The 24,203-nt window shown below is 41.2% G+C and overlaps 1 protein-coding gene across 5 annotated transcripts in view; it reads right to left on the reverse strand.

Annotated features, from left to right (window-relative positions):
* TMEM108 (transmembrane protein 108) overlaps nt 1–24,203 on the reverse strand; it is a 253,085-nt gene that overhangs the window by 48,245 nt on the left and 180,637 nt on the right. The gene's annotated exons all lie outside the window — the stretch shown is intronic.

Raw genomic sequence — 24,203 nt, forward strand, 5'->3', positions numbered from 1 at the left:
TTTTTCCTATTTAAAAAGGAAAAAAGCAACTAGATTTTGAGTATCTTCAAACATCAAAACAAAAAATAATTTAGTTTTGACTTTCTTGAAGATAAACATTCCCCAGATTTCCCCCTTTTTCTAAAAACTGGAACATCTTTAGCGTTTACAGTTTTATAGAGGTTAATACAGGTTACTACCTATTAAATCAATACTTTCAATGAAAATCATGTTCAAACCCCCTATTATTATGAGAGAAAACTACCTGAAAAAGAGAACTTTGCTCCAAAAATAACAGATTCTATCTGGACCCTCCACCATTCCATGCTTAGGAAGAATAAGAAACGCTGCTGTGGTTTCTGGATTAGGAACTAAGACATGACATAGTGTGACATAGAGACATGAGTTCTCAAAGAGTGCAAGGTTAGCATTGGAGACCCGTGCAGACATATTTGCTTGACGCCCAGAATAGGTCATGAGTCACTTGGCTGTTTCTCTTGTAGAAGGAGGAAAAGGAAACACGAAACAAGAGAGCACAACTGCAGACATTTGAACTAATCTGGGTTGCAGCACAACTGCATCTCTTGAGCTGAGGAGTTCTACTTTTGCTTTGTTGCCTCTAAATTGTCACTAACATTGCCTGACCATAAGAATCAATGTTCTCCACTTTCTTTCAGCTTAAGTAAACTCAAACCAGTCACTGGGATAGCATGTAAGGTGAAACCATGATCATGGTCACCATCACAAATTAAAGCCAGTGACGGCAATGAACAATTAAACAGGTCACCCTTTAATATTTCCTATAGCTCAGTGTAAGCTCCTTAGACATCACCCCTTCCCCCTCTGCTAATGCCCCTGCGTGCTTTTTTGCCCTTTCCCAGTATCTCCTCACTACAGACTGGCAAGTCTGGGGATAATGTAAGACACATAGCAGATCTATTTCAGCTAAACCAAGGCTCTTGGCAATACAAGCATTTTTCATGTAAAACATTTTTTGTCTTTCACACTAATTCCTCAGGGTTGTGGAGGCGCGGTGTTCAGTGTGGTTGGTTAATTTTTATTAATGTGATCTCTCCTTCTCCCTTTATTGGTTACATAGGGGCGTGAAGTTGATTAGCCAAGGGAAAAGTAAAGTTACACATCATTTGTCTTCTCCTACATTTCCATTGATCAATCCATTCAACATTATCCAGTTCCCATTAATTTTCTATTTGCAGCACACCTTATTTTTAGAGCTATAGTTAGCAAATTGATTTGCTGCTCTTAATCAGCAGTTTCCATTTACAGCCTGGGAAGTGGGATTAACACAGCATACTTGCCATTTCGTTTCCGTCAGTGATACCTCACACTAAATAATTCTTATGTTTGGTATGTTTTGCTGATTGAGTTGGCTTTCTGGAAGAAGAACAAGCTATATGAAAGTACAGCCTACTCATCGGGCTCTGGGCCAAGTGTCTAGTGTAGGCACAGATTACAGGTCTTTCCAGCAACACTGACAGGGTTTGTAGAAGTCTAAGGAAGCCACGATACCTCTGTTTGAAGTCACAAGACAGTGGTGAGAACAACATTGCCTCCTACATTTACGCTGCCTTCAACTCTCACTCCTCTATCAGATTTTAAATGCAATGAAACTTGATTAGAGACTGATTATCTGGTGTTATTGCTCTGAAAAGGTGTCATGAAGGCAGGATGGGTTTTTTTCAAAGTAGCACAGAAGTGTTTGAATGAATTAGGAGATAATCTGTTAATTCATCAGATTGTTCAGGCATAATGTACACAAATGATAGAGTAAGAAACATTGCTGGTTTTCTATTAATGGTTTCACATAATGCTGTCTTCCCTCCTGAGAGTTGATTAAAATGTAATTTAAATTGCTCCTGTCTTAGAGCTTCACTGTCTATTATCTTGAACTGAGCCAGAGGCTCCCTATTGAGAGGATGTTTAACAGCAGAACATTAACTGATCTCCTCACTTTCATTTCATCGCAGACGAATTCTCCATCTTTCTCAGCTGATCTTGTTCATTATGGCAAGATGATGAACACAGGTGATAGCATCCAAAAGAGATGAGCCAGTCAGTAACCGATTGGCATTTTTTTCCCTTTATTCGGCACAAAACACTACCAGCTCCTGTTACCATCTTTTTCAGTGGACCAAAAATGCAACACAACAGAGTATGATCTATTGCTGTTGTTGCAGCTCTTTTGCCTAAATTAAACGCAGCTGATATATATTAACTTCAAACAGGAATAAACCTTATTACAATAAACCTTATTACAATACATCATTGCAAAAAAATGAGTCAGAACTTTCTGGCTCGCTACATACTGTTTAATCAATGGAAACTATTTCTAAAAAATGCACTGTGTTAAATAACTGATTTGGAAGGGAGAATTATTTGCCATATACTCTGATTTATGTTTAAATACTTTTTTTTCCCCTTTCCCTACTGAAAATAAGAATGATTTGGCAACTAAAACCATTCCTCAAACAAACTGAGTGAAAGTAACACTTTCGCTTTCTTTATTATCTCAATGCAACCCCCCCATCCAAGAGACAAAAATTATTACACTGAGCTCTCTCATTATACATTAATTCAGTACCAAAGTTGATCATAATACTGCAACAGAAAACAGCAAACAGAACACCATAACAGAAATCAGTGAGGTTTCTTTTATGTCCGTTTCTCTTTATTCCTTGATTCTGGTACAAAGCCAGAAATTTTTCTCAGTCTTTCACACTGGGTCCTAGCGCAGTACATTTCTACAGAAACTTGGGTCTGTAAGTCAACTAAAAGGAGTAATTCCATAACCATTTTCTACCACACAGCACTGATGCTGATCTCCAAGTCTAACACTTCTGACTTTCCTTGGTATCAGAGTGCTCCACAGAACAGCCATGCAAAATCTCAATCTCATTTCCATCCCCTTTACTCTGTTAGCACTTTTTCCCTTGCATGACAACTAGGCAGCATGAAAATTTTTAAATGTTTCTTTCAGAAATGCTGTGAAATCTTACCATCTCAGAGAAACATGAATCTTAAGTCGCAAAGCTGACTTAGGGACCTGTACTTACTAAGTTCCTTGGAAAACAGCACACAAACATTGAATAAAGATATGCCTATACTAGTTAATTAAGAAGGATGATCCTCAGGTCCTGGGTTGCAGTTGTCCATGTTATCCAAAAGTAAAAGGGTTCCCAGGCATAGGACTGACAGTGTTCCAGTGGGGCTACCAAACTGCTGCCGAGGACAGTGGGGAATCAGCCACCCTCTCCTGCAGGCTCGGAGAGTTTCCCAGTCTAGGGATGTCAGTAAACCTCAGCAGCCCACTGCTTTGTGCCAGTTGGCATCAGCTCTCAGGCTTGTTCTCAGGCGTGCTTAATTTACTAGTGTAGATACTAGCGCAAAGAGTTTGAAGTACTCATGAGAGATGTAGAATAGGATTAAGACCAGCTGGAACCACTTCCAGAGGTGCAGTGTTAAACACATGCTGAGTGGGAGCAAGGCTGGGCGAAACAGGATCTGCCCGAGCGATCCGTTTCATGTATATTTACACAACTTGAGAATGTGCAAAATACTATGCTTGTTTACTCATATCACAAAAAACTAACTGCAAAACTGGACATTCTGTGTTGTAAGGTACTTAAACACAGTATCAGTCAAAAGTATTTCTGAGTAGCAGTTTTGCTCTATACTCAAAATGCATTCCTGATTAAGAAGAGATGCTATATTCCCCGCAGCATAATCAGATGCATACAAAAATATTTTTTGGGAAGTCTTGACTGAGCTGTAAGCCATTATGTGTGAAAGAAAGCTTACAGGAACAAAGATGGGAAAGGTAATCACACAGCCACAAGCATTGAAACAAATTTGTATAAGGGTAGAGTAATGTTTATGGTTGATAGAACTAGGAGAAATCTGTTAAGTAGATTGAGCAGAAGTACACAGTCAAAGATAAATTATCTCATTTGGCATTGTGTTAAATCTAAATTGTGGTTTAAAACAAAATGATGAAAAAAACAGAATCGCTGCAAGGGAAGTTGAAAGAACTCAGCATTTCACCACAATGAAAGGAATTTTTTCTCCTGCTTCTTCAAGACGCGTTACGTAGCATTTCTATTTTAATCTCTGAATTTGAAACCATTTGCTTTGAACTTCTGTATTCTATCCTCAAATTAGGATTTTACTCAATTATTTCAAGCATTTACAAAGTTAGCCTAACTGCATTTCCTATCGCAGGCAAGAGGATTTTAAGAACTGTATCAAGAAGGATTTTGAAAATTTCATGATTTGGTTCTTCTGACCAAGTCTTCTGAAGTAATTACACCTGACAACAGGGGACTCAAAATTTGATAGTGCATGAAAACTGAGAAATAAGCAAATTAAAATAAATGTAACATGAACTAAATGGGTAAGTTTTTCTCACTTCCTGGTAAATACGATTTGAACACAGGCAGGATGACTTTTGAATCAGGTAGGTATCCAGTGTCAGTAAGAGCTGCACATTCATTCATTAAGTCTCTTGCCAACCCAGTTCTGAAGGAAAAATTCTGATTTTGCCTTGTGCATATATATATGTAAATCTTACAGCAGCAATGCTTTTGCTATAGAATGATAATGGATTTGGTGTGGCCATGAAGCTTGAGACTGTGACTGATCTGAAGTCACCTATCTCACCCAGAAATGCTGACTAAGAGTGGAGATCATGCACCATCTCGTCTGACTCGGAGCACGAGAGGACTCTGGAAGCAAGTGCCAACATCCACATTAGCAAACAGTGTGGTGGGGAGCTCTAAAGCAGAACAGGAGGTGCTGAGGACCCCACATCTGTGCTGTATGTGTTTCAGGGGGGCTACTCTCATTAGCACCCATTAGGAGCTGCAGTACATCAGTGTGTTCCCTGGGCACAGACTCAATCCTAGTTTCATCCCTGGGAACCAAACCACAAAGCTCCCTGACGTGAACCAAAGTGCACTAGGTGGGGACAGGCAGAAGATTCACTTCAAAAGTATCTTCCTGATCTGAATGAAAATGCTGACCTTGCCTAGACTGGTGGTCTAAATGAGAACCAGTCACTGAAATCTAGAGCGTTCTTGGGCAGAGTAACAGGATGTGAATTAAGTACAGTACTTTGAGGCCACAATAAGGGCAGCCACTTCTGCTTTAGGTAAACAAGAAACCAAGAAACTGATGACACTAGTTGTTTACAGTTAGAAGACTTTAAAGGTAAGTTAATAGACAAAGGAAAAGATACTGAGTCAGATGTGAACATCTTCACAGATACTGTCGGCTTTGTGTTCTGTCTGGGAAGTTGCCAGCAGTAAAACACTGTAATTTCTGACATCTTCCCATCTAAAAGTCTCAGCAGAATTGGTGCCTCTTTATGTAGAAGATGTGGGATGAAAAACTACCTGAAAGCAGACAGCATTCATTCTTACTGTTTGTACGTTGCTGCATGCACAAATTTCAAACTGCTTTGCATAGTTTTAGGCATGCAGCTCTGACTGAGTTCAAATGAGTTGCACATGGCTAAACCACCATGATCTACTTAAAAAATACTCCCCCTGAGTCTTAAGCAAAAACTCATTGTGTAAGTGTTGATCATTATTTTTTCTCCACTGAGATTAATTAAGGTCTTTAAGGAGCAGAAGGGAAAAGAAGGAAAGAGAACTTGCTTATCAGATTAATTTTTTCATGTGTGTGCTGCTAATGTTCAGTTGTGGCTGACACACAATGAGAAGTCAGCATGCACACATGCAGGCACACATCTGATCGTGGACCTTAAGGTAATCTATCCAGGTAACAATGCTGGTTAGCTGAGAGAGATATTAAGAGTTGAGAAACCATCAGTACATTCATAACGAGGGACACAGCCACTTGTGTGAAAACCACTAGAAAACAGCATTAGGCAGCCGGACACTAAAGAACTCTTTGAAAGTATGAACATGTTTATGCTTTAACAGAAATATATTCAGGGAGCTCGAAACTACCTTTTGTCATCTGTAGAGCTACTTCCTCTGCAGGATCAAGTCCACTGAATAAAGCTAAATGAAAGAACAAAAATAAGTTCCTTTACTGCAGCATAAATGGAGACAGATCTAAACTATGGTACTCCCCTAACAACCATGTTGTTTTAGTCCATCTGAGGCTCTGCTTGTAGAATTATACTCCAGGACTGTAAATCAGTGCCGGAAAAACACAATTTAAGCAAAACTGCAGGTTAGAAATCAGGATCTAACTAACCCTTTTTCCTCCCATGAGGCTGATTTGCATGAGACTGATTTAAAATGCAGAATAATACATGAACTGCATGAGCAGTTTAAAGGTTTATAAAATCTCCTAATGCTCTCCATACCCAGACAGCTAATTTAGATTTTTGCTGTGGATTAACTCACAAGCAGTCCAAACTCATCTTTCCATTAACCCGTCCTGATTAGCAAGATCCCAACCATCATACAAGGGGCGAACTCCATCTCAGATGTACTCATGTGGATACAGAGGCTAAAGTGCCCCGATTACTATTCTCTTCTGTGATCAAGAGTAATTTTAAATGGTTTCACTAATCTGATGTATGGGTTAGATGAGGAGGAAAACCTTCAGTCGCATCAGCTTGAGAACTAACCATTATGACCTACATTAACTGATACGGCGCACACTCTCACAGAAGCCAAGTCCTGGTCCCAGACAGACTCTGAAGAGCTAGATCTCCTTTCTCTGCCTCAGATGCAAACGATTGTGACATGGGAGAGTTAAGCAATGAGAAGGCCCTCCAAGCACCCAACGGAGGGGAGACAAAACAATAAAATCCTATTGAAATGTAATGCTTGCTTTCAGGGGCATTCAATTAATCAGTTCCTGTGCACCTGAGGTAACATTAAATATTGTCCCAGCAGGGTATCCAGTAATTTGTTGAGTAATAATTACCACCCCCAAACAGGAAGCAGCAGGAACACTGTTTATCCATCAGTGTGCTACCGTTTGCACATGATCATAGGATAAATTGTCTTGGGCAGTGGAGAAAATATTCATGGACATACGCTTCAAAGCTCACGCCAGTGCTCTGATACTAACTCCAAGACCTACAATAGAGCCACCTTTACCCATATAAAAAAATCCATGATGTACCAATAAGCTTCAGAATTTTTTTATATGAGCTTGACCAGCACACAGTACTAAATGGATCATTACTTGGAGCCAATATTGCCATTTTGTCTGAAAATTTAGCACAGTCTACATGAAGAACATACAGTTGGCAGCAGTTAACTGGTGAAGTAGAGACCAATATTCAGAAGTGCTCCAAGTTCTTGCCACCATCAAAACTGACAAAGAACTTGGGGGTTGTAGTTTTGCTGTGAAGAACGGTTTGGGGGTTGGGGTTTTTTTGAAAGAAGGTGAGGTGACACTGAGAGATGAATGGCATATTTGTCCCCATGGCAGACCTTCCACCTTGCTGTTGAGAACTGCAGTGGGCAGGGAATTGGGCATTACTGCTGCCTGTGGACTCTGCACTGTGCAGGCCAGGAGAGGGTCTGTTTCTGCAGAGATGACAAACAGGTATCCTTCGCAGAACACTGATATGAGAGAGGTCTTGAAGAATCAGGCAGAGACTGGGATTCTAGACAAGTTGGTCTTCTGTTTAGATTTTTGTGCATGTCTGTGTTGCTCAACAGCTCTGTCAAGGGATTTGGTTCCTCTGAGATGGTTTTCTTCTTGTAAGTCTGTATTGGATTTGTGTGGCAAGGTTTTGGTAGTGGGGTGGGGTGGCTACAGGGGTAGCTTCTGTGAGAAGCTGCTAGAAGCTTCCCCTATGTCCCACAGAGCCAGTACCAGACAGCTCTAAGGCAGACCTGCCACTTGCCAAGGCCGAGCTCATCAGCGATGATGGTAGCACCTCTGGGATAGCATATGTAAGAGGGAAAAAAATTACTGTGCAATTGCAGCTAGAGAGAGGAGTGAGAATATGTGAAACAACTCTGCAGACACCCAAGACAGTGCAGGGGGAGGCAGGAGGTGCCCCAGGTACCAAAGCAGAGGTTCCCCTGCAGCCCGTGGTGAGGCAAACTGCTCCTGCAGCCCATGATGGCCCATGGTGGAGCAGGTATCCACCTGCAGCCCATGAAGGAACCCACACCAGAGCAGGGGGATGCCCAAAGGAGGCTGTGAACCCACAGGAAGCTTGTGCTGCAGCAGGCTCCTGGCAGGACCCGTGGAGAGAGGAGCCCAGGCTGGAGCAGGGTTGCTGGCTGGGCTTGTGACCCCATGGGGACCCACGCTGGAGCAGCCTGTGCCTGAGGGGCTGCACCCCGTGGGAGGGACCCACGCTGGAGCAGGGGAAGAGTGTGAGGAGCCCTCCCCCTGAGGACGAAGGAGCGGCAGAGACAATGTGTGATGGACTGACCACAGCCCCCATTCCTCATCGCCCTGCACCGCTCAGGGAAGGAGGTGGAGAAAATCAGGAGTAAAGTTGAGCCTGGGAAGAAGGGAGGGGTGAGAAGTAGGTGCTTTAAGATTTATTTTTACTTCTTGTTATCCTACTCTGATTGGTAATAAATTGAAATAATTTCCCCAAGTTGAGTCAGTTTTGCCCATGATTGTAATTAGTGAATGATCTCTCCCTGTCCTTATCTCGACCCATGACCCTTTCATTATACGCTTCTGAGGAGGGGAGCGATAGAGCCGCTTTCGGTGGGCACCTGGCCTCCAGCCAGGATCAACTCACCACAAAGTCAAGGTCTGGTTTTCAAATACTCACATACACTCAGAGAAATTCAGGCAGACACCACAGACATATGAATCATAGCCATGAGCACAACAGTTGACAGGTGGCAAGAATCGAGCTTTGTCGCAAAGCACCTAAATACTACATTTGTGGGACAGCTGCAGGTTATTTTCAAATAAGCAGGTATTGGACTGAATAGGAAAATGAATCTTTCAACATGGGCACTATTATTAATATTGCTTACTTTAAGAGACAGTTTCCTTTTATTTGTATTGTACTCCAATTTTTTCAGTGCTTCATTTTGTGATTTTTGTTTCTAAACATCCCAGTAAGGTAAACAGGCTAGTTCAGATTTGCTCAAAGCCAGTATTTCAGGCTATTTGCAAGTTTAGGCAGAGACAAAGCCTATTATACAGACACCGTAGTCAGATTTTGAGTTGTCTCATTCATACATTCACCCTCCAGGGACTGACTCCAGCTTACATCTAAAAAGGAGCTGCGGAGTGGTATAATGGAGGCTACATCAGCACGCATTAACTCGTGTATGCTAAGAATCACTTTTCTCACTGACTTCCTAAAGATAGCGTGGGGCAGACTGGCTTGGAAGACCCTTGATAACTGGTTCTTAATCTGTGATGAGCAGTGAATCCCAGCTCAGGTCTCCTGACTCAGGGTTCCAGCTCCCAGGTGGCTGGTGGTTGCTGGAGGCATTCAGCTCCAAACCAGCACAAGCCCAGAACACCAAGCCACAGCGTGCCACGGTGTGCCACAGTATCTGGTGTGAGATACTGCTCCTGAGCTGATTTTGCTTTTGTGAAATTAGCTGTCTCACAGTCTCTGGTAACTTCAGAATTCAAAGGGGGATGGAAGCTGGAAATAGCTGTGTCTCCCAGAGGTGAGATCTTGTTAAGGTGAGAAAAAAAGACTGTTTAGTGAGAGCTGCACGTTAGGAAACCTTCCTGCAAAATCCAGCCAGCAAAATCTGTGCACATACATATCTGTTGGAAAGCATCAATCATCTGCATGGGCTGGTGATGAGATTGCAAGTAGGGTCAGTGTGCGGACTGGGGGTGCTTCAAAACAGCCCAAAACTGCGGAGGAGATCAATCACCTAAAAGGCTTGTCCACAGTAGGGTGTCCTGTGACACTGAGGTCACATTCTTGAGCTTTTTCCACAATTTTTAAGGCCAGAAAGTTTCTTGGAAATCTAAGCTGAGCGCCCAAAGGACAATTTCTGTGAGTAAGGTAAATGCAGCAGGTGTTGAATTTGCTTGTTGAAAGGCATGATAAAGTCATATATAAAGAAACTGCCTGCTCAGAAATAGATGTTCTGGGATCTTATTTGGACAAAATCTCACAACCCTGTCCTTTGTCAGGCACCGCCTGGCCCTTTTGCACTTCCCACTAAAGATACAATAAGAAAGAAATGACCTGACAATAGAGAGCAAAATGCAATTAGTTTGCAGCTGGTTTAGAGAGAACAAGCATTCCACAAGGTGCATCTGTTTAACGTATCAGGAATGAATAATTGACATGGCATGGGATGAAGGGTATCTACCCACACCTGACTTCTATTCGGACAGCATTTTGATATAAATCTGTGCATTAATCTCACTGGTGCCAAGGAGATGGAAATATTTATCTAAAATGTACTGCTATAGAATAGACTTTTTGCTGAGGACGAAAAAAAATAAAAAGCCAAAATACATATTAGGCATCCCCAAAATAGCCCATTTTTCAATTCAACCAGTAGCTGGCACTGTTTTCTCTTTCCAGAGGTCTGAAGTATTATGGCCTACAATATGACAACGATAGCAGAACTTTTTCAGCTGATACAGATGACTTTGCAGCAGGCATCAGCAGTAGCATTTACTTTCGCCAGAGATGAAAGTGGCTTAATAAACTGTGTTTGTGTCAGTGCTGCATGATGCATGTGTACAGCACTGCCAACTAGAAAACAACAGGCAGCATGGGAATTGATGACTCAGGCAGCAGAATTATGGTTATGCTGAAGGAGCAGGACTACATTCTTCAAATACAGGTCATATGTCCCCAATTATTTCCAAGTTTCACTTCAATTATCTGATGATTGTTAAAATGTCACTTCTTGGGCTTATGATTTGTTTATACAATTATCAAGTAACATTACAACCTGTCCTGTTCTCTTTAATTATGTAGCCAATATTCTGCTAAATATGCTGAAGCAAAAGTATAGACATTCAAATCAGGAACAGACACAATCAGATAGAGTATTGTGTTGAGCCCCAAAATTATCAATACCTTGTGTCTTCTGGCAGGAGCCAAATGTGAATGATGTTAGAAATAACTAAGTCATTAGAGTTTTCACAAAGATGAAGAGATGAAGATTTAAGGCTTAGAGATGATAGGCGCAGAAAAGATTGCAAGACAGTTCTGCACACTAATAATCAGAAAAGGTAAATCTAACAGTCCTATGTATTATGTCTGGGAATTCAATAATATCTAGATATCTAGAATAGCAAGATTTATGAAAACTGAAAAGCTGTAGAAATAAAACTAGTCTCGTACACAGTCCTGAACAGAAGGAGAAAGGAATAGAGTGGTGACCACAGTTAGTTTGTGTTATTAAATTTCTCTTTCTACAAGAATGACTCAAACAAGAGCTAATCTAGCTCTACCTGGGAAAAAAAAAACCTCCAAAACTGCACACTGCTAATCTAAATAGCTTAAAAAAGAACAATAAACCCTTTAATTTCAGGACAAAAGTCAGTCATTAAGTACTCTCTTCTGCATTGTCTAGTATATTGGCCATTCTCAGGAAGACAGTATCAGATTAGATATACCCAGCTTTAGATGTTGGATGTGCCAAATTGGATGAGCTGGTATGTTCCTCCAATATAAGAGCTCTTCCCTTATTTAAAAAAAAAAAAAAAAAAAAGTGCACTAAGCACAATCAGCTCCTAGTCATGCAGTTTTCAAAGTGTCCATTAAAACTAATGAATAGAGCAGTGGGGAAAAAACACAACCAGAATGGATGTGCTATGCTTAAGGGTTTGAGGGCAGTATATCAAACGTGACTTGACTCTTCATTCAATACAACATGATTGTTAATGAGTAATAATCAATAAATGTTCTTCAAATAAAACACCAGAGAGCCACACATGAGATAAGCAAACAACAGAAATTTCCAAGAGGGGATGCACCTTTCATTGTTATTACAGTAGCAATTGTTAATGTCTTGATTTAGACTCAAGGGACTCCTGTAAACACTGTTTCCTCATTCTGTTCCATTTATTCAGTTGAAATCCTGTCACAGACATTTCTAGCTGAAGGAGACCCAAACCAATTCCAACACCAAATGTTTCAGTGAAAACAAGGATCAGGGTGGATTTTCTGTGTAAGTAAAAAATGAAAAATCCATTCAATTAGTTGTCTATCCCATAATTGTAGAGAGATTACAGAAATTGCAAACTTAATTTTATTTTTTTTTTTTTTAGATGTCTCCATTTTGTTAAACAGCTTAATTCCCGACCCATATGGAAAATCTGAAGTTATGCTGCTTACACTGTCCTTCCATTTTTTTGTGAACTTGAAGTATCGAGCATCTATATTTTATCAGAAAAACACAAGCTTGAAAACTGCCTGACACAGAATTAAGCTCTCATTCTTTAAAATATGTAACAATTATAGATATTTTTTTAGACAGATAGATATAATCTGTTTTCTGTGCTTCTGTATTCAGGGATATTTAAGTGAAAGTCTGCGTCTGCAAATAAATCTCCAGCTAAAAATTAAACGACTTTACCAGCTGTCCACAGCAGGGACAGTCTGTAGCTCATCTATTATTTCATCTGATCTCACCAGCTAATTATGGTTTGGTCTAGTAAATTCTAAGATGACAGATCTCTTAAAAATTGTGGGGTTTGGGTACTGCTGACAGTTGTATTTGTTATTTGTTGGGTGGCACACTTCCCTCTCTGTCAACACAGAGTGTGATTTTCAGGTGCTGCTAGGGATGCTACTTTTTCAGATGAAACAGAAGTCAGGAGAACAAATACTATTTGCAGGGGTAAGCCAGGGATTTTTTTTTTTTTTTTTCAGTTTCCATCGCTGCTATATTAATGATATATCTGTGTTTGAAGTTCAGGAATTTTTCTTTCCATATCTACTCATGCTCTAAGTCCCCCCAGATGAAGGTGCTGTCATAACAGCCAACTCAATTTCTGGAGCTGCTGCACTGTTCCAAAGACAGGGGAAACGCTGTTGGAAGTGCACATCACGGATATCAGGTTTTTGAGAGGTTCTGGATAGGGAGATCAAGGCAAGTAATCTACTCATTCTTTCTTGTAATGCTGGGTGAAATACCTAAGATAATACAAAACTTTCAACATGAACATACTCCCAGGGACTATATATAAGGAGATCAGTCTGTAGACACTTCCAGTGCCACAGATTGTACTGAATATCAGAAAAAGCATTCACAAACTAATGTAACTCATGGTTCCCCCCCCCCCCCCCCTTAATGCTATTATAAGTTGGACCATTCAGCAGCACCCATAAATATTGAACTGATGATACCAAACTGATGCAAGCACAATAGCACAGTCTATAACGCACTAGATTAGTTTCTGGGCTCTTGGGATTCAGTGTGGTGTTGGGCTGTGTTCAGCTGGGCTCCAACTGTCCCAGCACAGGGGTCTCTTGGGGCAGCAGACCGCGCTGCTTTTATTTTATGCCAATTAGCACCACACCACCATTTTTTACATATAGACTTCATGTGCACGGTTTCACATGATGCGCTGCCTGCGTTATTTCACAGGTAAGGCCAGTCAAGCAGGTAGATCTCAGCAATATAATGCTGATTGATCCCACTGAGTTTCTGCTGTCTTAGATGCCACCCGCTTCCTCCCACCGATGGGAGTTACCACTAATGGCCGAGCAGCAGTGGTGAGCCACACTGGAGTAAAGCAGGAGCCCCCACCCCAGGCTGCTCCCCTGCCCAGCAGGAGCTCAGCCAGACCTGGAAACCAAAGGCTGGCTGCAGGAAAGGGAAGCACGGCCAGGCAAGCTGGCTGGCTGCATGGGGGCTCTGCGCACCACAACAGCTCCCCTCATAACCATGGTCCCATTAAGGAACCAAACCTGTGCTTTTGCCCTCTACCTCGCTCGATGATAACAGTGCATCGGCCTGCAGAGAAGGGGCAGTGCCAAGCAGAACAGCAGCACTTCAAGGGTGATCATGTCTCCTGCCAGCGCCTGAGTTTTTCCACTCGCTTTTCCTCAGGGACAAAATGTCTATCATAAAGCCCGTGCTTAGCTCACAACGAGGGCTGTAATTTGGCGCCTGGCAGCAGCGTTAGGTAGGCATGCCTGCCTGCACATAAGTACAGAAAGAGCTTTATGGTTCATCCTGTTGTATGACCGTGTAAGAACAGGAAGAATTTAATCCACAGTGACAGCTGTTGTGGGTGAGAATTTTGAGATAGCACTTGAAACCCAGGAGCAGCAGCAATCCATCCAAAAACTCTCCAGCACATCTGCTGGAGCGCTGGTGATTTGACTCCAGAGTTGCCATCCCACCCACCAGCGCATGCTGCCGCTTTGGAAACTTCAGCCTCATTCTTGTCCTGAAAGGGAAATCCGTCCCCATCACTGGAAAGGCCTTTTCCCATGCCCGTCATGACCTGCAGAATCTGTTTCTCTTAACATTATAAAATAGGAGTAATTACAGGCTGTATGAGAAGCAAATAAATGTGATTACTTGGTGTAAACAGTGCCAGAGTTAACCCCACACACCCACCCTTGGCAGACCCACCACTCTGCAGAGCACGCAATTTAAATATAGCAGGAATCAAAGATCCCATCTTGTTAGAAAAGCAGCAAAACCCACACGTTTTGGGACTTTCAGGAAAGAGAAATCTCCTAACTTGGCACTTAACCTGCAGGCAAAGCTGCCAAGACCTTGTAATTACAAGTACCTGAATTATACTGCAGGTATCGATCCTCTACGGTGTGGAACAGGAGTGGTGTGTTGACCCCAGTATTCTTTTTCACAGAGCAGCTGGGGTTTGACAACAACAGTGAATCAATGTCTGGGTAAACTGTTGGGGATTTTTTTTCTCCTTCAGTGATAATTCAATTTAGCATCAATAAAGCAGAAGTTAATTCTTTGCCTGATTGTATTTGGGTTTTCAGAGACTTGCTGCCCTACTGTTTCAGAAAATAGCCCTGTCTAAAATGGTCACAGCACTTTATTCAAAATCACCAATTCCCTCCCATCAGTCTTGAGTGGACCTCATTGTTATGAGTCTCTTTAGGATGTTTCAAGTGAAAAACCATATGCCTAGTCCCGTTGCCATGGAACAGCCAATCTCTCCTGGTGGAAAGAAGAGCTGGCATTACATTGTGGAAAAACTGTCCCATAAATGTATTCTTTATTACTAATATTGAAAGCTTGATTCTGCCACATTTACACAAGTTGACTGGCTGATTTTAATGGAAATGCTCTGCTTAATGAAGGAGGGGAGAACTGCTACAAAATAAACAAATAGTAAATAATAATTAAATAAAAAAGACAAGTTCTAAGACTATTGAGATTTCAAATTTAGGCTCACATCCTGCAGTCTGATTTAGGTATACTTCAATTTGGCTCTGTGCAGAGTAGCTTGGATGAATGTTGTCTTAAATTGTAACTAATTGCTTTGCTATCTGTGCTGACGAATCTGTCCATGTATGATCTCCTGTTCCCTTGCCAAATTCCAAAATGAATTTCTTGAAACACATAGTACGACAGGAGGTGAAGGTACATGGATGGGGACACAGACGACCTACTTCCTGTTGTAGAACTAGCACCTGGTGCCAGGGACCCTGCTCTTCGTTGGCCTGTAAAGAGACACCATGGTAATTCTGGCAGACACACACATGGCATGTTAGGCAGCAGTGAATCAGTCAGTGGGATTTTACAGTCCAAGAATTAAGAGTGTAAGGAAAGAAAATAATCAAATTCCACTGAATATATAGCTATGAGAGGATGGAAAGAGCCATAAGAATGCCTCAGCTTTAAAGTTACAACTTAGCTTCATGCCTGTCTGAGATTTGATTTAAAATGGCTAGTGTTGCTAGTACAGGAAAAGAACCACCAAACACAGAACCCTTCTAAATTTGATCTGCGCAAGGCATAAGCAGTAGTGCCAGCTCTGGAACTGATATGTGATGACTCATTCCAAAGCTGTGTTCACTCTGAATACTAATGCTGACAAATAAGTATCATTTCAAGAGGCTCATCATCTTATCAGCAGGAAGAAGTGCAACGTGCTTTTTCACTGGCAGCAGGTATTAGTAATTATTACATATATAAATCAATATATTAGTCTGTTATTACAAAAGGTTCCTCAAGCATAAATTTGAAGCAACCTCCAGCTTTGTGAAAAGAAGGTTCACTCCTAATCAGGTTTTTAATCAATATCAAGTGATACTGTGCAATGAACCAGAAGTCCTAAAAGATGTAGTCTATTTAGTGAAACCTCTAACTTTCCCTGGACAACTTCTGTAATGCAATAGGGTATCTGTCCATTGCATTTTACGTTTGCACATGAACACCACAGCAGGAGTGGAACACATGGGTCAATGTGGAATAAATTAACCTCAATATCAAAACCAAAGGTATATAGATGAGAAGAAAAGAAGAAACAGGAAGTAGGGAAAATTTTTGTGGGCTTTTCCACGTAATTCTAGCTCTGCGTTATTCAACTTAGATTTCATGTCCTGCGTAGTCATAAGGTATTGGGAGAGATAATAATGGACCTTAAATTGTTATTCCTTGGTAACTTTTAGACTCAGAGGTGTGATTAAAGACAGGAGTGTATCAAGGCTGGAAAATACGATGTGGGAACATCTGGCAACAATTGGCAGCATGTAAAAATAGACTATATGTCCTAATATTTTTTCTTCCTGTTTCCAGTGTCTGTGTTTCTGTGCTAACAAGCAGTTTTACAAAATCAGCTTTTAAAAGCAGAGTATCAAATTTATGAGTATGATGGTGCTTGGTCACATGGTCCCTAACACTTTGTAAGCATAAGGTTAGAAGAAGTATCCCTTCTCTGACAGTTATAGTATGTGCACATCCCTGGTACCGTCGAACATCTTACACTCACATATTCCTGATGCAGTAAGTGTGTGTCCAGGAGCCACAGCAGGACAGCTCTTCTGAGCTGATAAGCAAACCTCTGTTTCTCTCAATCTCTTTCTCCACATATGCAAAGCCCTAGTCATGCCGGTAACACTCTGCACATATGGCACAAACCCCCCCAAGTCAGGGCTTGGTTTACAAGAATAATCCCAAAGGGCCTACATAAAAGCTTAACTGCTGTTTGCAAACGAATATGAACCAGAGGAACAGGGCAGGTCTGAGTCCGTTTCAGAGAGGATGCTCTGATCAGACTTACTTGAAATCCTTATTTTCTTGGAAAAGTCAGCTGTTGTTTTCTTCAAATGTATTCATTCTGAGGAGCCTCTGGGGCACTCAGGTTCATGCAGAATAAGTGGTTCCTTTCCTGCTAAAGCTCACGGACTCTTAAAAGCCTATTCATCTGAGAGTGCTGCTGGAGGGGAGTTTGCTTCAATTTAAAAAGAAAACCCACAAGAAAACATTAAGCCACCACACTGCTTATGGCCACCAGCTCTGTTATGTTTGCACGTCCCAGTCTCTGCACAGGACATGGGCAAGGCGAGGTGCAGGGATGGGGAAACGAGGCAAAAGAAGGATTAAGTCCCCCAAGGTTAAATGGGAAATTTAACTGGGAAAGTCAGCAGTGCAGCCAGTTATTCAGAACAACATCTCAGCACTGCTCTGCTCTGCTAAAGACAAGACATGCCTCCTAGCTGGGCAGTACTCAGTACGGTAATGCCACTGGCCAGGGTCAGCAAGCTGAGCAAATGTAAGAGGTAAAGAGAATCCACACAACAAGAACAAAAATGGAAGACAAGGAAACTGTCAAAAAAGGTACGTGAGAGTAAGAAAACCCAACATGGCTGAAATTACCCAATATAAACAGAGGATTTGGATCTGTGATTTTTAATAGGACAAAAACGTTTAACTCTGTGCAATCTCATCTCTCCCAGAGAAAGTGAGTAAGGAAGAGGTACACACAAACACTTCAGGGCGTGCTCAGTCTACCTGTTGAATACTCAGGGATTAGGTTATATTATATTCTTGGTTAGCTTGTAATAAAGATAAAAAATGAAAAGCAAGGACAAAGGTTTCAGTAAAAAGGGAGAGAAATATACTTATTTCATTGTCCTGTGGCAAGCAATGGTGTCCTGCCATGTGCTCAACAGGGACTACCATTTCAGTGTAGTTCATCCACTTTGGTGATAAGCACAGAGCCTCCCTTTCTGAATAGAAACTGTGTTGCTTTTCTACTTCACAAAGCTATAGTGATTATGGGGAAACAGCAGGGGACTTCTGCCTCCCCAGAAGATAAGCTCCCTGTGTGAGCAGAGTGCTAATCACTTGCACAGCACCTATCTGCAGGACCTACACTTAGTATACAGTTCTCAGTGAAATAAAAATTGAGTCATTTACTCTTTGCTGCTTTGTTATTTTTTCTTTTTACAGTCCTGAAGACCAGAAAGAGAAATTAGCACAGGATCATATTTTCCCCTGGTTCAGTAAGCTAGACTGGTTCATAAAATGAGTGAAGAACTTGCACTAAAGCACTGGGAAGAGCCCTGACAGTCGAGTTTGGATCCACCAGATTTCCCTGTAATCTTGGGGAAGCCAATTCCACACCATTTCAGTTTTCCAAGACTAAAATAATGCTTTTGCTCATCTTCCCTCTGTTCAGATTTTGAATGCATTAGGATCTAAGACGGTATTGCGCTCGTGTGTACAGCATTTAAAAATGAGCCCTTCTCCTGCTTGAATACAACAGGACAACCATTATCACTAGAAACAATAAACAACAGAAAGATTTCCTCAACTTTTGTGCCCTTGTCCCTAGCACTTGAGGATGGGCAACACAACCTTGGAAATGCTGTGTTTGAGAGAAACTCTTCTGGTTGTAATAACTTCACCTTAAATGGCCCCATTGATCTCTACATACTGATTTCCATCGCTCCACCTGAAAGGTGAGTGAGAAATTGTTGGATCTGTTCATAGGTGAGAGGAACAAGGCTCCTGAAGTTAAGGTTTCCTTATTCAATTCCATTACTGTGGGCAAGACTGGTGATGCAGAGTGTAGGGTTCCCCTGCAGTCAATAGGGTCTGTCATACCAGAGATCAGCCTGGTCACTATACCCTGACTGTACAGTCACTTTGCTGTAACTGGCCTTTTAGCTCCTCATTGGCTGGGGCCAAAAAAGGGAGAACTGGGACCCTTCCTACAAAACACTCCATTCTTTTGGTGATGGAAGAAGAAAGCCAAGAACTACAAAAAAAACCCACAAAAACCTGGATTCATTTTCTTTCCATTTTCCATTATACAAAATGTTCTCAGTAGAGATTAATGTCTGTTCATGTCAGGCATTACTTCATCCAAGAAGGAAGGAGAACTACTCAGCCATCACTCAAAAAATAAAAGCAATCTCAGATCAAATCACCAGTCTCCTGCTTTGATCAAGTCATCATCTGAGCTAAACCCAGTCAAGGAAAAAAAAACATTTTGAGGAAAACTTTAAAATTTGGGTCCATGCTCACCAAAAATGTACAACAACCAGGAATTATACAGAAAAAAACATCCTTCAGATGTTTCTGCAATGTGAGTCTAATCATCCTGCACACCTAAACCTTCAACCTGATGCTTCCAGCTCAGGTGTACTAAAAGCCCAGGATGCCTGGAGCCTGTGCGCAGGCTGGCTGCATGGCACTGCCATAGCTGGGTGGTCTGCTGGTGGCTAGTGGGGCGGCTGGAGATGGCACCCCAGCTCCGTTCTGCCACCAGCCTGCTGAAGGTCTTCAAGTTGTGAGTTTCTTCCCTGCATAATTTGGCTTCCCACCTGCAGAACAGGCAGAGACACTAACTACGTACCTGGTTACACTACCTATTTCTACCTACAACAAGTATTTGTAGTACACCAAGTTCTAGGGTAGTTAAGGGGTGATTTATTTCTGGATCTCACTAATGAGGTATGAGCTGTTTGGTTTATCTGCACAAAACACCATGAGAGCCTCAAAAGAAGAAATAATGCACAACATTATTCTTAATTGTTCGTAACTGTGTCTGTGTCCAAATTATCAGAGTTGCTTGTGTCTGCTGTGCGATACATAGCAGTGAAGTGGTAATTTTGTTGTTTTACCTTTTTTTTTTTTTTCCTTCCCTTTTTGCTCTCCTGAGAGAAGCACATTGTGCCATGGAAAAACAACTCTCAACCCCCCGGTCTTACTACTACTCACAGCTATGCTTCAGGGTCAAAGGCACATATAATCATATGGCTGGACATTGTTGTGCCTGCATCTGGTTCTCCTGCACCTACAGAGAAGTCAGCTAGGGGCATCCTATGTCACTCCATGCAACTCTCCTCCTTGAGCTGCGCACCACTCGTATCGCTGCAAAATTGGTATACTTCAAGGGATCATCTTCCTGTGAAGCACCCTACCCTTGCCATGTGTCCACTATTGGTCTCTCACACTGACAATCAGCCAGCTTACTATCTAGGACTACTGTAAATAGGCAAAAATTAAAGAAAATGCAGCAAGGAAGGGATATAGACAAAATAATTCAGTAGATCAGTTTTCTCACTGGAACAGATGTGAAGGGAACCAAATCGCATTTAATGCTAGTATAAATCCAAAGATGACTTACTAAAATTAGATTTTTTTTCTCCTCAAATTAAATCATCAGAGTAACCAAGATGAGAATCTGGAGCTGATCGCACCAGCTGTGTTCTGACAATGCCTAAATGCCTGTACTAGCTAAAGAAAGAAGTTGTCAAGGACCAGAAAATAAATTAAGACATACTTGAGGGATTTTGGTTGGAGTATTCATGTGAATAGCTGCATGTGAAAAGGGACTTGCACAGACCTTCCATATATGCTTCTGTGAGACTATGCTAATGTGGAAAACTGGAGGAACAGCCTCAAGAAGATGCTTCAATGGATATCTGCTAACTTCAAGTTTGCAAATAAATGTTCCACTAAATCAATGGCTATGCAATACAGTATCAGTATTTTATTAACTACAATAAAGCTGTGCCTAAAAGATGAGCTTTACTTTACCTGACCAAGTCCTAACTTGAATTAAAAGTTGCTTTGTCTTTACTGTTTGTCTTAATTTTGTCTTTGCTTACCTGAATCTAACCAACTAATTGAGGGTGGGTTTTTTGCACTGCAGGGGTGTCCTAAGTTTATACCTATGTATAACAGAAGAATAAAATGTTGAATTCACTGACACTGTGGCTTACCGAACGCATTCATCCACAACAGGACACTATAAAATTATTCTGTCTAGTACAGAAAACACCCGTCACAGTACATCAGTTGCTTAATTACTTGCAAGCTTTTACAGACATCATGGGCAAGAAGCCTTCCTAGCAAGGCTATGAAACAGAATCTAAATTTTACTAGTATTACTAGGACCCAAAATTTTTAAATTAACTACTGTTTACTACTTTCAGGACCCATCACACTGCTGGCAGGACAGGGATGCACAACATGAGTGCACACAGTCACTGTGCTCTTTAACTCATTGCACTGCATATATTGTATACACTATATACATCGAGGCTAATAAAAAAGAAGGGTTTGAAGAATGAACAGTGTTTTCAACATATACCCTGACAAAGGACACAAGAAAGCCAGTCACAGCTCACATAAGTAACTGGTTTATATCTGTCATTACTTGTCTGTACCATCTGGAACAGGTTGCCCAGAGAAGCTGTGGATGCCCAATCCCTGGAAGTGTCCAAGGCCAGGAGGGATGTGGGTTTTAGCAACTGGTTTAGTGAAAGGTGTGCCTGCCCATGGAAGAGTCGTTGGAACTCAATGATCTTTAAAGTCTCTTCCAGCCCAAACCATTCTGTGATTCTGTGATTGATTCTATCTCCATATTTTACTGATATAATACATAAAATAAATACATAATATATAAAGTATATATAAAATAGCATAATTTATTTCAGTGGAGTGATAATGATTTAAACGAAGCTAATCATGTACTTATTTCTGTGCACTGGGAATCTGATTCAGTGAATTAAAGAAATCCAAATGCTGTGACTGGACTTACTTTACTATAGACAGAGTATGATCTTTAGATCCTATAGAAGCATCAATAATGGAATGTTTCATGCTCCTGCATTCTGGTTCACTTGTGTTAAATATTTTCTAAACAACACTACGAGTTAATCTTCATTTCCAATGCTTCTGCATTCCCGTTATACATACTGTTGCTTCACTGACTGACCTGTACTTGCTGACCCTCCTTTCTACCAAAGCATGTTAATGAATTCCATCTCAGTTGTCACAGTTGCATCTTCTCTTGAGCTGGACTTGCCATTCACTTGTCTAGGCTAAGCATTTGATTTAGTGACTGCCAGCAGAGACAGTCACAGAGGAATGGGCAGACATTGTTTTTTTTGAGGGAAGCAGCTTGGGTAGCCACAACTCTACCTACACTTTGCAGCATTCTCCTCACAGTCTGATAAATTCTTGTTCAAATGATAGGAAATAAAATTAAAGGAATGAAAACTGCAGGTGCTCCATCACTGCCAGCAGCGTTTGAGAGTACTGCAATCCCAACATATATTAAAAACAGCCTAAGGGTGCTTTTAGCATACTGACTTAGAACTAAGTAAAGCTCCTTTAAAAAAGAGACCCATTAATCCCCTCCATCACAAAAATCGGCTGTAGAGAGGAGTCATCACAAATATAATTCAATTCAAAGCTGAACATATAGCTAGAAGGCTGCTGACACAAATACTATAGAAGCATAGCAGTCAAACATACATTTCCAAGGTCTCCCCTTTACATCATCCCCAAACTATGCCACAGAGCATTTTTGGGGGGTGAAGACTAGCCAGCCATAACACAGTTTGGGTTATGTTGAGTCTCTGCCTCTCTGCAAAGGCTGCAGGACACTTGGGTAACTCCAGTGCCTCCCCACCAATTACTTGAGAACTTCTGCAATATTTTTGTCAAATGTATCACTGCAATACATCTTCTCCATGAGATCACAGAACAGCTGGGTATAGACTTCACTTGCAGATATCCATCACCTTTATGTTTGTAGAGCACCTAAAACAACAGGTTCTGGGTCCTTGCTGGGGTCTGTAGAGGCTGTTGGGCTGGAAATAGAAATGTTGAAATGCCACTGCCCTCACCAGAACATTACTGCAACAGCAAATTCACTGATGACTGTTTCCGTGTTGTGCTCCTTGCTGATGCTGATGGGCATTTCCAAGAGGCAGCAGCCTGAATGAGTTATGGGCAGAGCTATGCATCTCCCCTTTTCCTGTTGAACAATCCTACCACGTTCCTATGACAACCAGCAGTGCCAAGGACCTCTAAAAATGAAAATGGGGTCGGAGAAGGGGAAGAAACCACAAGATTGATGCAGTTCATATGCAAACTTGCCCTTGAGGCAATACCTTAACAATCTAAAGTGCCTGATGAACATGCCGTAGCGTAGTAGATGTGCTTAAAGCATGTATGGTGCACAGGTTGAAATTATCTTATGCTGAACAATGGTCAAATGGATTAAGTAATGGAATAAAAATATACTAATATTTAAAACACTGAAATATGTGGCAAATTCAGTAGACTGTGAAGTACCCGTCTTCTCCTAGATACATACAGTTCCCAATCTATAACTCTCACAGCTTAATATAAGTGACAAAGCCCCAGAACTGTCATGAAAATACATCCTCAATAGTTGCCAGAATCACTATGAATGATAACAGTGAACCTCTAATGCAGCTACTGATTTTATATATGAAAATGGCAAAAGAGGTGCTTACGACTGGTGATTTATGTCTTCATTAAAGCACTCGTCCTTCAAACCAAACCCTGCAATTCATTGAAATTAACAGGGTCTTAAAATTGGAATATGTATTATAAATTAATGAATTTTTGACCATTTAAAATGACAAGTATAATACTATTGGCATCTTACCTTTCCTGCATAAAAAATACTGCCTGCTACATTAATACATATTGGCTTACGCAGAAAAGCAAACCTAAGAATGTAAATCTCTAAAGCTCATTTATCAGAGGCTTCCACGGTATTCTGCTATAAGTCAGTCCAGAACTACCAGTTTTGAATTTTCAAAACCTGAGTAGCTCTCAATTTAGTGTCTTGTGCATTTCAGGACTGTCAAAGTGAAAACATTACAGCTAATAACTTAAAGGGAAAATTTTCTTACTGACAAATTCATGACTGTTTCCTACTCTTGCACAGATGCACCATAGAAAATATGTTTTGCTTTCTCTTGCATGAAAAAGCAGCCACAGATGACTAGCCTCACGGAACGACTTCATTTTCTTTCCTACTACAGCTTTGATGTGCAGGGAACCACACTGATCAGAGAGTAATCT

This window comes from Falco punctatus (assembly GCF_963210335.1).
Source record: "Falco punctatus genome assembly, chromosome: 4".
In the NCBI taxonomy this organism is placed as follows: domain Eukaryota; kingdom Metazoa; phylum Chordata; class Aves; order Falconiformes; family Falconidae; genus Falco; species Falco punctatus.